The sequence below is a fragment of the Helicoverpa armigera genome, chromosome 27, assembly GCF_030705265.1.
Source record: "Helicoverpa armigera isolate CAAS_96S chromosome 27, ASM3070526v1, whole genome shotgun sequence".
Taxonomy (NCBI): domain Eukaryota; kingdom Metazoa; phylum Arthropoda; class Insecta; order Lepidoptera; family Noctuidae; genus Helicoverpa; species Helicoverpa armigera.
Window position 1 is genome coordinate 8,109,046 of NC_087146.1, and position 16,639 is coordinate 8,125,684.

The following is a 16,639-nucleotide window of genomic DNA, read 5'->3' on the forward strand; positions in this document are numbered from 1 at the left end:
CATCTATCGACCTCAAAATACTTATAGAAGCTAGTCTCAAGATGAAGACAGGATACCTTCCTTGGCACAGAATTTCAGCTAAAATTTCTAATCACTTAGTCTTATGAAATAATGTCTTGTACATACCGAAACACTTTTAGTTGCCAGGACATTTTATTTTCATGTAACTTAGTTGTTTGATCTTAAAATTAGTAAACTCTTTAATGTTATAATCACAACAGATTGTATTCTCACACTATTTATTTCAATGGTATTTTCCGAAAACAAAGGCTGTTTTACAAATATCATTCTGATAGAGACACTACTTTGCCAGGCAAAGAGACATAGGATATTGAAAATAGAATTTCCTCTGGAAGACCAGGAAATAATGCATGATATATACTAGCCGTTTTCCTGCGATATTACTAACGTACCATGGAATCAAATATAGCGGGAAGAGTGTAGCTGTTCAGTAGTTTCCGAGCCCAGGGTACAAACAAACAAACAAAAAAATGCTTCCTCTTTATTATATGTAAGTCTTCTTCCATTAAAACTGCACCAAAAGTATCTTAAATAAAGTTTTATTCTCTCAGAATCACAACATAACAATCAACACTTGTTTTAATTTCTTACAACTTTTCTTAAACTTTTTAACAAACAAAACTTCCATTCTTTTTTCACTTTGACAGTTCGACCTCCCGCCTTTTTGTCAGTGTTGCTAGTCATTAATATTAAAATCAACAGATATTCTATGTCGATGCTAACAGCTCGGCCATCCTAATTAGGGTGTGTCCTCACACCATCTTAGAGTATCAATATACTTAGTACAAACAAATAGGAACCAAATTATCAAGTAGAGTAGCATAACAAAAATTATATAACTTCCAAACATAAAAAAATTAAATACAGTACACTTCAGCCTAACTGAAGATCTTAAATTTAATAAGAATAGGTAAGCAGGTACTGAAGTATCAAGTCGAGCAACATAACATGAGGTAATTTTAAAACATAAACATAGAACAAAATAATTATAATAATAAAAAGAGTTCACAGCATACTTAAGTCTCACTACAAGCTTTCTTTAACTATCTATAAATTACAATAGTCAGTCTTTATAATACGGTACACAGGAATGATCACAAATAACATAACAAAAATGCTCGGCCATCCTAGTCAGGGTGTGTCCTCACACCAAGGTTAATCAATAATGCAATTGAGCCTCTCATGGGGATATTTCTCTCTTATATCAGTTAAGCATTAAAATAAGAATAACATAAATTCAAGTTAATAACATAAAATAATAAAAAGAAATAAAACAAAATGAACAATCTTCTATTCCCTAGGGACATTCATTCACAATTAACATCACTGACGCTCGCATCCCATACCGACATTGAATCGTAATCTGCGATCTATGTCTAGTATAGTCTGATGCGATCGGCGTCTCCTGTTTGGTATGCACTAACACACATGACCCTAGAGTCAGTCATGATCTGTGTCATCTGTACAAATATCTTCACAACAGGACCTCAGAAGCTCACAACCTACACTAGTGTAGTCTGTCATGATCTGCTTCTAGTATCCCAACAAGCTCACAACCTACACTAGTGTAGTCTGTCATGATCTGCTTCTAGTATCCCAACAAGCTCACAACCTACACTAGTGTAGTCTGTCATGATCTGCTTCTAGTATCCCAACAAGCTCACAACCTACACTAGTGTAGTCTGTCATGATCTGCTTCTAGTATCCCAACAAGCTCACAACCTACACTAGTGTAGTCTGTCATGATCTGCTTCATCATCATCAAATAAGCACTAACTCTGGTATTCAATATATAATTTTACATCATCTTACTACTACACTAATTTTAATTTTAACATTCTTTAATTCTAACAGTCAATCCATATCACTCTTGTCGTTCCCATCGCTGTCGTTTTCGCTATCCAAGGATTTAAAATTCAACCACGGGTGTATTTTATCAATAGATACTACGTTTTCGTACCTTTTACCTTTCTTTCTTGTAATGGGAGTATCTTCAACCAAAAATCTATCATTGGGTAATATTTTAACAATTTTATAAGGTCCGTGAAATTTAGCTATCAGTTTCTTCGATTTCCCGATCCTATCTTTATCAAATGTAGTTCTTTCTAATCTAACAAGATCACCCTCATTGTATTTTGTAGCTAACTTTCTATGCTTATCGTATCGATCTTTAGCTAATTTCTGTGCATTTCCAATTTTACGTAGAGATTCATTTCTTAGATCTGTCAATTCCTCACCGCTAATTCGATCCACAGTTGTATTAATTACATCGCCTAATATATTCTCAGATACGGTTTTAACGTTGTAACCAAACAATAATTCAGATGGGCTTTTACCAGTACTTTTATTAATTGATGTGTTTAATCCTAACTGAACCTCACTAACATATTCATCCCAGGTGTTATCATTTTTATCATGACACTTTGCACTAAGAGCGTCTGAAATAGTTCTATTGAATCTTTCAACTTGGCCGTTCGCTCGCGGAGTTGCGACAGCATTTAATATGTGTTTAATACTACTATCTTTTACAAAAGTTTTAAATTTGGAGCTAGTAAAACACGTCCCCCTGTCTGTAATTAATCGAGTGGGTGCTCCAAAATAGCTAAAATAATCCTTTAAGACTCTAATGGCAGTAGCAGTCTTTGTGTCTCTGACAGGTCTTATACTGATAAATTTTGTAAAAGCGTCTATGATTACCAAAAGGTACATGTTGCCTCTCCGCGAACGAACGAATGGACCTAGGTGGTCGGCATGCAACGTGTGAAACGGTATGTCCGGTTTTGGAATCGGATGAAGTTGTCCTTCTTTAGGTCCTCCGGGTGCCTTATGATACGCACATTCTAAGCAAGCTTTAACATACTTTTTTGTGAATCTTCGCATTTTAGGGAACCAAAATGAACCCTTCAGTCTATTTAGCGTCTTATCATAACTAAAATGACCCACATCGTCGTGGTTCATCTTTAGTAATTGCCACCTAACCGATCTCGGGACTACCCAACGTAATCCACCATCTACTATTCTATAAACATAATTACCTTTCAGTTGGTAATTTTTATGAACGTCAACTATAAATGTTGTGTCTTTACTGGCTAAAATTTCCTTAATTCTTTTAACTTCTTCATCATCACTTTGAACTGTAGCTATCCAGTCTTGTGCTTCTACAGCGAGTACATCAATAACGTGTATAGAGTCAAGGGTAGTGGGTTCGTCAACAGGAGCACGACTGAGTGCATCAACGTGCGACATTCTTGAGCCTGCCCTGTATTCTATTTCACAGTCGTACTCCTGGAGTTGCACCCACCACCGACCTATTCTAGGGATGAGGTCTCTTTTTGTCATAGTAGTTCGGAGCGCATTGCAGTCAGTCACTATTTTGAATTTTAATCCTAAAAGATACACACGAAATCTGTTTAGCGATGCTATGACAGCTAGGGTCTCTAAATCAAAGGAGTGAAGCTTTTGCTCATCAGCCGATGTTTTGCGGCTGTAATATGCTACGGGGTTAATTATTCCTTCTTTGTTACGCTGCATTAGGATGCCTGCAATACCATGTTTTGACGCATCTGTGTGTAGCTCAGTTTCTAACTTGGGATCATATAGTGCGAGTAATGGTCTCTCGACCAATTTACGTTTTAGAGTCTCAAACGCTGTCACTTGTTCGTCTGACCATTTCCATGTAATCCGTTTTCTTAACAAATCGGTTAGCGGACGTGCAATCAGGGAGAAATCCTTTACAAAACGTCGAAAAAAACTGGCTAAACCTATGAAACGTCTAACGTCATGGACATTGTTTGGAGTCGGGAAGTTTGTTACTGCAGTTATTTTGCGGGAACCGGGTCTTATGCCCAATCCGCTTACCTCAAAGCCTAAGAAATCAATCTGTGTATAAAAGAAGAAGCATTTTTCTAATTTTAGAGTGAGATTAGCATCACGGATAATACTCAAAACTTCATCTAATCTTTTAAACCTTCATTAAACGTGTGTGCTGGGATTAAAATATCATCCATGTAAACAAGGGCATAATCTATTTTAGCTAGTATTTTGTTCATTGTCCTTTGAAAGACTGATGGTGCATTAGCTAAACCGAATGGCATTCTCTTGAACTGATATTGGCCATCCGGCGTAACAAATGCCGTCTTATCTTGGGAACCCTCCCAACAGCTAATTGGTAGTAGCCTGATGCTAAATCTAAGCTAATGAACAATGAATGACCAGCTAATCGATCTAGTTGATCATCAATCAGTGGAAGGGAAAATGCTCCTTTTAGTTTTTCTATTCAGTGCTCGATAGTCAATACAAAGTCTTTTGTCACCTGTTTTCTTCTTAACTAAAAGGACTGGGCTAGCATATGCCGAATTGGATTCACAAATAATGTCTGCGGCAAGCATTTCCTGAACCATGGATTTTACTAATTCTCTCTCCGGGTAAGATAATCTATATGGTCTGTATACAACAGGTGTTGTATCAATCAATTCAATTTCCATTTTTTCAATGTTGGTATAACCTAAATCCATCATATTGCAAGAAAAACATTGGCTGTACTTTTGTAAGATATTTTTAAGTTGAAATATTTCTTCATTGGATAATTTGTTGTCATAGTTTATTGAATTACTAATATTTGTATCACTAAAATCTAATAAATTTACATCTAATATAGAATCTGTGAGTAAGGCACGTGTTATTAATGACCCAAGTTTTAACGATAAATTATTATTTGATAGGTTTTGTATCAATAATGCGCTGACTCCATTCACTACGTTGTATTCACCAGGCATAAGATAGTATTCTTTACCATCATACCCACGTAGAGAGCCGTTAACATTTATTGTGCCTGAATAACTAACATCACTTTTTACCTTTATCACATATGTCTCCTTTGGAGGAATCGAAATATCATTTAAAAGAATAAGTCTTAATTTTGTTGGTGCGGCTCGTCTAAAATCAAAGCATCAGTGGTTTTAGTTATGGTTATGCCTGGAGATTCAGTAAAACTATGGCCAATTAATATGTCATACTTAATAACATTATTCTCAACAATATAACTGTCAACTGATTGCATAATACCCTGAATTTCAATATTAATAGTTACTTTACAGTGGTAAAACAACATGATTGCCAATGCCACGCATTGTAGGTAATGGTTGTTCTGAAGACCAATGGATACCTAATTTCTCTGCAGCACTATGACGTAACCAGGTGCACTGGCTACCCAAATCAACATACCCTTGTAAAGGCTGACCATTTATTTTTAAATTAATATGATATTTATCATTTTCATTCATATTTGTAGATAATGCCATAACTGACTTTTCATTTTCTTTTTTTGATGCATCTTTACAAACATTAGCTAAATGTCCAAGTCTATTGCAATTACTACACTTAATTTCTTTTTTTTGACAGTTATAACTATAATGGCCGGTTTCATTACAATTAAAACATGTTATAGATTTGGTCCTTTCATAAGGTTTTGTGTTCCTTGATATGTTATGTGATATGTTATTTGGTATGTTATTATTGTTCCTTTTATCAAAGTTGTTCCTTGTTTTAAAATGTAACTCTCGAGATTGCTGTTTAATTGATTGGAAATATTTCAAAACTTGTTCGGTTCTTCACATTTTGTTGCTTTAGCACCTAATCTTATACTGCGGTCTTCTATTCCGTATAGTAGGCAATCTACTGCCCTTTTACCTTTTATGTCACATCTATTAAGGAGGTTGATTTTTTCATAGAAATATAATTCTAAAGATTCGTTAAATTTAACCCTTTTGACAACATTTCGTTAAGGAGTTCTGCATAATCATCAGTGGACGGGAATGACTCCTTAATTTATATTTCCATTCGGTCCACGAAAACGACATCGATGGGAGACTCTGATACCATGTCCGGATACACCACTAAGTTTAGGAAGAGCATAATGAATTATCTGATCATCTCCCCATTTATACAATTGAGCACATTCTTCCACTTTATTAAGCCACATCTCAATAGTTTGGCCTTTAGACATGGGATCAAACTCTGGTATCACATTGCCTAACATGGGGAACTTATTTCCTTCAGAACGACTACTAGATATTGATTTAATCAATTCAGTTAGCAAAATGTAGTGTCTTTAAAATTGGAACGACTCACTTTGTTATCTTCTGGTGACATACTCTGGTGACGACGTGTGCGGTCACGATGTCGTAGTCTCGAACTACGCTGGCAGCGCGAACTCGAACGGCTATGAGACGTACGTCGCGACGAATCCGTAAGATGGCTGCTCAATGACCTCGATCGGCCATGAGTCCTTCCTGGTGTCAAGTCTGCACGACGGCTGCGCAGTGATTTCGAACGGCTATGTGGTCTGGGCGGCGTCAAGCCTGCACCAGAGCTGCACGACGATCTCGACCGACTCCGATGCCTCGAACTCGAACGACGTCTAAGCTTCCGAGACGTACGACGGCCCTTTTCTCCTTTGTTCTGTACTCCATCCCTTCTTTCATCCGAAACATGTTTTGATTTCGTATGATGGCGTCTCTTACTCGTTTCTGTTTTACGATCCGCGTTTTTGAGTGTCGACGGCGTCGTTTACGTGATGTATTTTGCGACTACTTTGCATATAATCACTGTCGCCCTCCATAATGTAGTTCACGATGCATAAACAATGTTCTCACACTAATATATAGTTTCGCTAGTGCTAGAAAACTTTTTCTCAGGATGCGAATAATGCGGAAATAATTAGCAAAGGTCTTATACCACTTCTGAAACTGTAAGTCTTCTTCCATTAAAACTGCACCAAAAGTATCTTAAATAAAGTTTTATTCTCTCAGAATCACAACATAACAATCAACACTTGTTTTAATTTCTTACAACTTTTCTTAAACTTTTTAACAAACAAAACTTCCATTCTTTTTTCACTTTGACAGTTCGACCTCCCGCTTTTGTCAGTGTTGCTAGTCATTAATATTAAAATCAACAGATATTCTATGTCGATGCTAACATATATTAGTACCTAAATATATGTAAATAAAAAGAGTGCGGAGCCTGGGCGCGTCGCTAGTATCAGGTTTCTCAATAAATAAAAGACAAGAGAATAATTTTAAGTAAGTACTTTTCCAAAGCCATCTTACGTTTAATCTTTCAATAGAGTCACTATCTGAACCAGATCTTATACACTTAGCACACTTTCCCAAGGATTAGAGCGGGCGGTCCTAGTAATTGCCTAAAATTGCCTTTTTAATACATTTACCGAGGCTCCTACCTTAACTTTGCTTAATGACAAAATGAACTTGGTAAGCGTTATAAAATAGGTACCTATACATACTTTATCAGAGAGTCAAAATCGCTCTAGTTTTAGGACTAGCTTGCAAAAATATGTAAAACGCTTAGATTGCTGTTTTTATTTTTGCTGTTAAAATGCTTTTAGATGCTTCATTTTAACTAGCTTCTTCATTTGTGACCTATCCTATTATAATGAGCATGGCAATATTCCCGCCAACACGAGCTTAGCAGTTCACTACCTACCTTTTCTGGAAGCACTTCCTCGTAATTTTAAACCTTCTTAACTCGTAACAATTAGTTATTTGCCACTAAGAGCTCAAGATACCCAGGCTAAGCATAGAAAGATCCCTAACTATCATAGACACATAGATACCCAAATACGAACAGTGTAAAATACATAATATACCATGCATATGTATGGGGTTGTATGCTAAAACCATGTTCAATATAACGGGAAAGAAACTCCATGGTTACTCATTTAAAAATAGTGTGGTATACCCATATACAATGTATATGGATCTATTCTAGGCATAGAAAGATCCCTAACTATCATAGGACGACATACGCACAGTATATAATGTACCATGCATATGTATGGGGTTGTATGGCAAAAGCAATGTTCATTATAGAAATCATGGAGTCCCACACTTCTCGAGTGGCTCTTGACGCTATCAGAGGTGTGAATGATTGCACACGACCTGGGAATTATGGATACGGTAGTTTTTAATAATTAATGCGCAGTTTAAGTTGGTGTAGTAGAAAATTTCGTAGATTAATTTATTAGGACCTACAGTTTGATTACTGTTAATTTTCTGCTTTAAGGTTTTTCTTCCGTGCTGTAACTCAAGAGTAAAAATTATGTACATGCTTTGAAAAGTTAAAACTGGTGAAAATTGAAAATCAGAAATGAAGTATGAATTCTTTGTAACCATTTCTTAACTTAGTTTTATACAGTTTTCAAAAAGTGTAATAGTGAAGGACAGATTTCAATTAGATTAGGTGCATTGTCTCATAGTCAAAAAGTTTTATTTCAAAACCTACACAGTTACTTATGCAAAGTCATAGCTACTCGACACACGGTTCCATAGATTTAGTTTCACACAGAAACTCCATATTTTAATTTTAAAACACAACCCAAAATTATTGATTCCATGTACACAAATACCGCATCACATTTTAAAGAGAGGTAGGTGTGAAAGAGGGTAGGTCTCCTTTGTCGAATCATAATAGGCTTTGTACCGATATGTCACGCGTTCGCAACCAACTTACTAAGACCCTCGTTTCCTTCAAAGACCCTCGAGAACAACAAATTTGGGGTCTAAGGAAAGCGAGGGGTCCCGATTAAGCTGGTCAAGGTTTTCTATATCAGTCAGTTTATTATTTTGAATGAGAACTTTTGTTTGAAGCGATGGGGATAGCGTTGAAGTTTCTTAATGAATCTTTGGTTGAGTTGCGCGATTTTTTGTCGTTCTGTCTTTGGGTTATTAAGTTGGTAGTTTTGGAGCCTTTTACGGTCGTTATAGATAAGAATTTTATATACAATGTAGCTAATGCTCATATGGAGCTAGTGTTAAAATTATATCTCTAGTGAGCGAAACAACAGATACAATATTGGGAAGGGTTGTAAGTCGGCTGATAGTTTGATCGGGCTCATAAAACAGTATGGAGATGAATAATAGTATTCACATTACAACGATTAGCTACCCTTCCGGTATTAGACCGACTAAATGATTGATTGGACTCACGATTACCTTTAAAATAATAATTTTTGGGTAAACTAACGGTTGTCGGTTTGCAGTATGCTTTTATGATATAGGCTCTCATTAATACGGGATTTTACACAATTCAGCCCTTAAGGAGGTAAAAACCTGTCAAAGTTGGCTCTACAGTTGTCTAGTTACTTAACTATATTCAATAGCAGATAATATAAATGAAATTTGAGGCATACCTCCCTCAAAGAGGCTTTGAACTCACATTCCTCATCGATTTAGTAACTACACAGATTTTGTTATAGTAAGGCTTAACTTTAATTACAACATAAACTAATTTACTGTGAATTTTCACGTTAAAACAAAGTTAATAGTTGTTTTAAGAGAAATGGTCGTTTATATTGTTTAATTCCAATATTCTCTCATTTATGTCACAAAATTGGTGTAGACACCAATGGCTGATAAAAGGTGAAGGAAAACATTTTGAGGAAACCTGGACTATAAAGTCTGAAATCAGCAACCCGCATTGAGCAAGCGTGGTGATTAACGCTCAATCCTTCTCCGTGCGAGAGGAGGCTGCAGCCCAGCAGTGGGACGATAAAAAGCTGTAACTGTAACGTCATAAAATAATATCAAAAATAGCAAGATACGTACAAGCATTACCTACCACAGACACTGGTAGCCATTAAGCCGACCCCTTACCAACATAATTATATCCTACACTACTTACCATATATTTTCCACTAGTTTACCCTAGCTACCCCTCCCTTTCGTCTAGGTTTGTGCCTAGGCAAAGTAATTCAAAAGTACATAGTCTATGGTTTGTGAGGGGTAAGTCTTTGATGTAAATGAATAGAAATATGTCAAGAGAGGCATGACGCCATCTTGTCTTGTATGGGGAACGAGTCGGTAGAAAATAGTTTTTTTCTATGTGATTTTTGTTTTCTTTTTTCTATTTTGTAGTTGAAGTAAGTGGTCTTGAGTTACACGGTAGTTTAAAGATAAAAAGTATTTTTATCTACTGTTTTTTTGTGTGATTTTGTTGCTGTTGCGTTTATTCTCTTCAAATTGTAAAGCAATTTTAACGAGACCACATTACTTCTTAATGTTTATTGGGAATAAACACCTATTTTGCTGCTTGTGTTCTTTAGGAAAAAAACTGTGAAATTCGATAGACGCAGGACAATGAAAATTTAAAATCTGATGGGTAATCCCTGAAACATAACTAGCATATAAAAAATTGGTCATTCTGGTTTGGACCTTCTTAGAGAAGAATTAAATAGTTTTCAGTGCGTATCAGTAGAAAATAATTTTGCTTCGCACATGCGCAGAATTTATTTTAATTAACAAATCTAAATCTATGTATTTATCAAAGCGTCTACCTACAGTTCTAAATACCTAGGTATACAGTCTTTCTAAATAACTATATATCTGAAACATAAGACCGACAGAATGTCATCTTTGCTAAAGATAATACCTCTAAATATGAATACCAAAATACATACTTCCATAACAGTTTGTAATATAATATCAAGATTTTGTTGAGGCCGTCTTAAGCACAAGAAAAATGAATTATTTATAAGTAAAGTCTCAGTTTTCAGGAAATTCTTATATTCATATACATCCAGCTTTCGTGAGTCCTTGAGTTAAGATAATATTATACAATGATGCTTCAAACATCTTGAGGAGTAGGTACGCGAATAAATTGCAAAGTTGAGGTAAAATTTTGGTTTTAACTGGAGATAATGAGGTTAGGAAATAGATGGGTGGACGTGTTAAATTCAAATTATTTATTTCAGATTACTTCATCCTTCATACTTTCAGTGTTAGTATAACTTAGCCTAAAGTCAGGTAGTTTTCATTGGTGATAGTTCCTTTATATCCCTGCAGTTTAAATACAAATATCTAATTCTTTGGGCTTATGTATAATTTAATTTCTCATTTAAGCGATGCACTAAATAAATGAAAACCGTATTCCCGATTTTCATTCGCGTACTGAAACAACTATTTTCCCGCATCGATAAATATTAGTTATCTACAGAGTACCCATTGGTAGATTGTTTAACAGTCTTTTTGACTTGTAACTACCGAAACAACTGCCGCCGAACAAATGACAGCCAGGACCCACGAGCCCATTCCTTTCAGAAACACAGAAGAACTTGTCATGACATAAATATACCTATGGTTACTCATCATACCGTGCGGCTATTACTTAGCCCTCAAACCACCCAAGATAAAGACATTAAAAAGCACCCTTTTCTTTCTAAAAATGCATGTAAGCAACCAGCATCTTATGCTCTAAGCTGCCTGTATATGGGACACGTTGGTTTCCACATTATGCGAGCGGGCGCTCCGCTAAACACCGATTACTGGCACACGCAGACTCTTCAGAGGACGTAGACCTTCGTATGTGGTGGTAGAGTTGGGATGGTATAGAGAGGACTTGAGCAAGCGTGGTGATTAACGCTTGGTCGTTTTCTGTGTGTGAGAGGAATGTGGTGTCGCAGCCCAGCAGTGGGACGCTAAAAATGATGACGATTTAAGCAATTATACGAGGAAAATTGGATGATAAAGAACAATAAGCTTGTTTTCAACGTAGATATTATATCACTTGGACGCAAACGAATCTGTGTGTGTGGTAAAATCTCGTAACTATCAGTCAGACATATAAAGTACATTATGTAGTCACATTCTGTGGTCAGGGCTTCAATATCTGATTGAAAGAAAAACAAAACGGATTCAGTATTTACCTACTGATATTAACTACCTCCAACAATCTCACGAAACATCTTTCATATAGATTAGTGTAGGTCTTGATTACATGAAAACAAAAATTATATTAATACGGTATTCTTACGGTACTTTTCAGTAGCTTTCAAGTTTTAACCTCACGGCTGCCTCTAAACATGCCTAAGTCTGGCCACCCCTTTGATCGCGCCAGTGCCGAGGGAAAGCACACACTTTTATAGTTAAATTAGACCACAGCGTTGCATTAATGTGATTTCCCGACCGACGGTGTACGCATTACATGCAGCTACTAATATTTCAGAAGGGAGGATAAAATTTTTAGTCATAATAGTCATGTTACCTAGCATTTTCTCTGGTTTACATTCGGCTTATAGTTTAAGCAGAGGTTCACTAGTGTTCTAAATGGATTGATTGCCTTTAAGATCCCTTCAACCCAGTTACCATGGCAACCTGATACTCGTAGGTAAGAGTGGTTGTCAGTCTTTGAAACCCGTAATAACTGTCAAAGAGTGACTGCAAAATGGCCGCCGGGACCCGCAATTTTACGTGTTCTCTGTAACACAGAAGAAAACCACGCAGAAAATGATAAAACCGAATGATAATATATTTTGTAGTACTTCAGTTTAAAATTAACTCATCTCTTTGATATTTTTGCAAAATTGCATAAAAACGAACTCGTCATAATTTACTAACTCCATGACATTTACGCAATATCTTGTTAGCGGGTAAAAGCGCGCGAATTTATTTTTATTTTCGAGTGTCATTTGATGCTTGTTTATGGTTCGATGGAGGTCTATTGACAACTGGTAACTTTTAATTATATTTTATAAAGGTTAAAGGAACGAACTACTTTGGTTAAGGACCCTTTGGTAGACAATGCTTTTTCATGAATAAGTAGAGGGAAGTTAATTATGAACACTTTATCAGAGAGAATAATAAGAACTTTTAGCTGCAATGTAGTTGATAGTTACAGAAAATTGCATAATCTCGATCGAATTTTTCGTTGTGTGAAGTTTAATTAGTTTTATTCATTTATTTCAATAAACAGGACTCATAATAAACACAGATATGACTTCGAAAAGACAGCACATAGGACAGAAACGTACGAATTAAAAGGCTTTTACAAACGTTACACATTGGATAGACAGAAGTCAAACAACAAGTCTTACCAACGGCCTGGTGTACCGCCTTGAGGAGGCGTCAAATAGGCAGTCGTTCTAGCTCTAACTACATCTTCTAGACTGAAAGCCGACTCAAACATAATTGAGAAAAGGCAGATAACGTCTAGGCCTACATTTGGCATCATGAACTTAGGCCCAAAGCACTTACGAGCTAAAAATACAACAAATAAACAAAACTAAAACCAAATTCACGCAAGCAAAGAAAAGACAAGAAATAAAGCTGCAACATTTTCTTATTGTACCGCTTTGCAAAGGCAACTACGTTCTGCCTCTCATCATAAACCATGTAAAAATAATATGAAAAAACGTACAGTGCTCCCAGTATATTTATAAAGACAGTGGAGGGAAACTGAAGGAAAAACAAGCGAAGTGTGTTGGGCTCATGTACGTGTACGGTTCTGCAGGTATTCTTCAAAATATAATACGAAAAGTCAACTTTTCAGGAAAAAACGTTGTATTTGAGGCTCATTCATTTTACTTTTACAAAATATTATTGTTAGCTAGCTTGATGATTAACTATCTCTGTATGAGTCGACAGCAATGAGGAGGAATTTCGGACTAGTTTTAGTTACTTTTATTGTAGATATCTCTTTTTTATAAACGCATAGAAACTCTGTATATATTTTTTGTACCTAACTAAACAAGATGGCTGATGTTTATTGGTGAAAACCGCATAAAACCAACCAAGCAATTTGCATAGTACTTGGCATAGATGCAGATGATAATATATCTTAACCAGGTACAAGCAGTAATTCCCTCGAGTATTCCCGCATAAAACAGCTATTATACGTAGAAAATTACCTAATTATGTACCCAAAGTTAACTTTCTTATCCAAAGTTATACCCAATACCCTATACCCAAAGATAATCTAAACACACAGACAGACAGACATTCTTACATAAGAAAACGGACATTGCAAGACCAAAACATCCTTTATTCACCACGGAACCCTGAAACTGCTCTTACACGATGCTGAATTGCGTAAAAGCGTTGAAGACCGCGTTCAATGCGAAGGCTAACGTTTGTGAATACGTTTAGTTTCTCCTTTTGCATTCATTTTAGTTTAGTTATAATATTTTTGTTTACAGCCTTTGGACTGTATAGCTTCCTACGGGATTGTGTGTATGTGTGAAGATTCTTTACTTTATGATACTTAATAACTACATGTAAATTGGATAAAATCTATCCACATTATTATAAAACGTGGTCTTAAAGGCTCTAGTCTAACCTAAACTAAACCAAAATCATGAAAAAATTTATGGCCCTTATCTAGAAGTAAAGCCAGCACTTTTAATATCAATATTAAAAAGCTGGCTTAAAATATACTACTATTATATTTTTTTCGAAATCCTAGTCATATTAGAGACAAGCGATATATTTTCCTAATAATTTCGCTCATATCTCATTAATTTTATAAGTCAGGCCTCTACGACTACAATATCAAGAAAGGGTCAACATTTCAACAACCTTTTTCAATAAACATTAGCTCATAACTCATTAACAAAAGAAAACCGCAATACCCCTTTTACACAACTTCACTGGTCAAGCAAAACAATAAACAAAACCCACAAGATTTAATTGAAATCACGACCAAAACATTTTATAAACTTCAAAATAGTTTTTATGCAGAGTAAAGAAAGATGAGCGGAGTTGCCATATCTAATGCAGGTAGGTCAGGCGCCTTCTTGTAGGTCAAATATAGTTATCGGCACGGATATTGAGCTCTCGGCGGAGAGTGGGGATCGCTTTGCGCACTGTACACATAAGGCAATAAACCAATAAATCGCTTCTACGCAGGTGAAGGTCAGAGCTCAATATCCTGCCGATGATTATACGTACGGTGGACATGACCCATAGGTTCAGTTACAAGTGAAATAACGAGGCGTTCGGGTTCTTTGAGACATCTGTCAACGATTTTTGGTGTTACAAAATGTTAGGGTCCAAAGAAGGCGTATAAGGGCGAAGACAACGTTCCTCGTCCCCAACACCCGCATGTTGTCGCGCTACTTTCTTAGGAGATTTTCCGTTAAGCCATCTCCGCTAGTCATTTTGTTCTCCATGTTTTATGTGAAAGCCGAACGCAACCCCATTTAGTACATAGACAATGGACAATTTGTTTTCTATAGCACGCACTGGCCAGTTGGGCCACAGTTAATAGTGCGCCATAGAGTAAAATTCTAAATTGAAATTGATTTTTATAGCGAGAATTGGCGGCAATATTTGACAGACGCTTTGCATTGGCAGCCTTTTCACATAGGCGGATTTTCCGCAAGGTTTTGCGAGTCACACCACCCGGTCGACACGGGCTGATATCGGATACCGAAAGATATTCCTTAAATATAACGTATTAGTTTATGTGCACGCTATCTATACTCATATTCTAATATAATAAAGAGGAAACATTTATTTATTTATTTGTTTGTAATTGTTTCACTTTTGGAAAGCTACACTCTTCTTGAGAATATAGTCTATATTTAGAAGTAGTAGTAGTTCACAGACAGTACTTCCCACAGGAAGGGGTAAAACCGTGGAAAACAGCTAGTGTAAAATAAAAGTATATTTGAAAAATAAAAAAATATTAATCAAAATAATTAGTATCTCTTTTAACAATTTTAAACGTAATATAAGACATAACTTTTCTTTCCAACAGTCATGTCAACATTATTAGGCACAAATAACTCGATGCCTCATCTACGCATATTTTTGCAAAATCTTTGATTGTGGAGGACAAACAATCTTGCAATAAAGACTTATTATTAATTGACGCGAGAGGAGGGTCGCTAGTAGTCCAGCTGCCTACCTAGGCCAGGGGTCAGATGTTCAGTGTTACCAGAGTAGAAAGCGAAAAATCTACTAAGATTAAAAAACGGACGTTATGGCATACCTTATAAAATTATAATTTGTAAGAGAACTTTCTTTTTATTTACTCGAGATAAGTAAGAATATAGATATACGACGCTAAATTAAACCAAACTAACAATTAACAAAAATATTTACAATCTGTGTTTCGGATGGCACGTTAAACTGTAGGTCCCGACTGTCATTGAACATCCTTGGCAGTCGTTACGGGTAGTCAGAAGCCAGTAAGTCTGACACCAGTCTAACCAAGGGGTATTGGGTTGCCCGGGTAATCGAGTTGAGGAGGTCAGATAGGCAGTCGCTTCTTGTAAAACACTGGTACCCAGCTGAATTCGGTTAGACTGGAAGCCGACCCCAACATAGATGGGAAAAGGTTCGGAGGATGATGATGAAACTCAATACAAATATTTGTTTTGGAGATTTTGTATTTTAACGGATAAAATAGAAATACTCAAAATTCATCATCAAAACGTACATGTATTATATTTTATGGAAATATAGGAATGCATTTGCAGAATAAAAATACCTACCTGCAAGAGCTTAAATCATTAAGTATAATGTGCAGCTTGTTCTGTAGCTAAAAAGTACGGATTAGTTTATTTTACATAACCTGGCAACACCAAGTTATGACCCTCTCATTGCAAGGCAAGTGCTTCTATAAAACTATGGTCATTATATCCCAAGTACGATTTTTAATCTACCGGGCCTCTAAATAGGTTTTATATGGATTTTTCTACATATAGGAGAGCTATAAATAATGGACATACTTATAGGTCCAGTGTTCATTCATTTATAATAAGTTTAAACATAGAAAAATGGATATCGAAGGGTCTAGAAATAGAAATAGGTTGCCCTGGGAA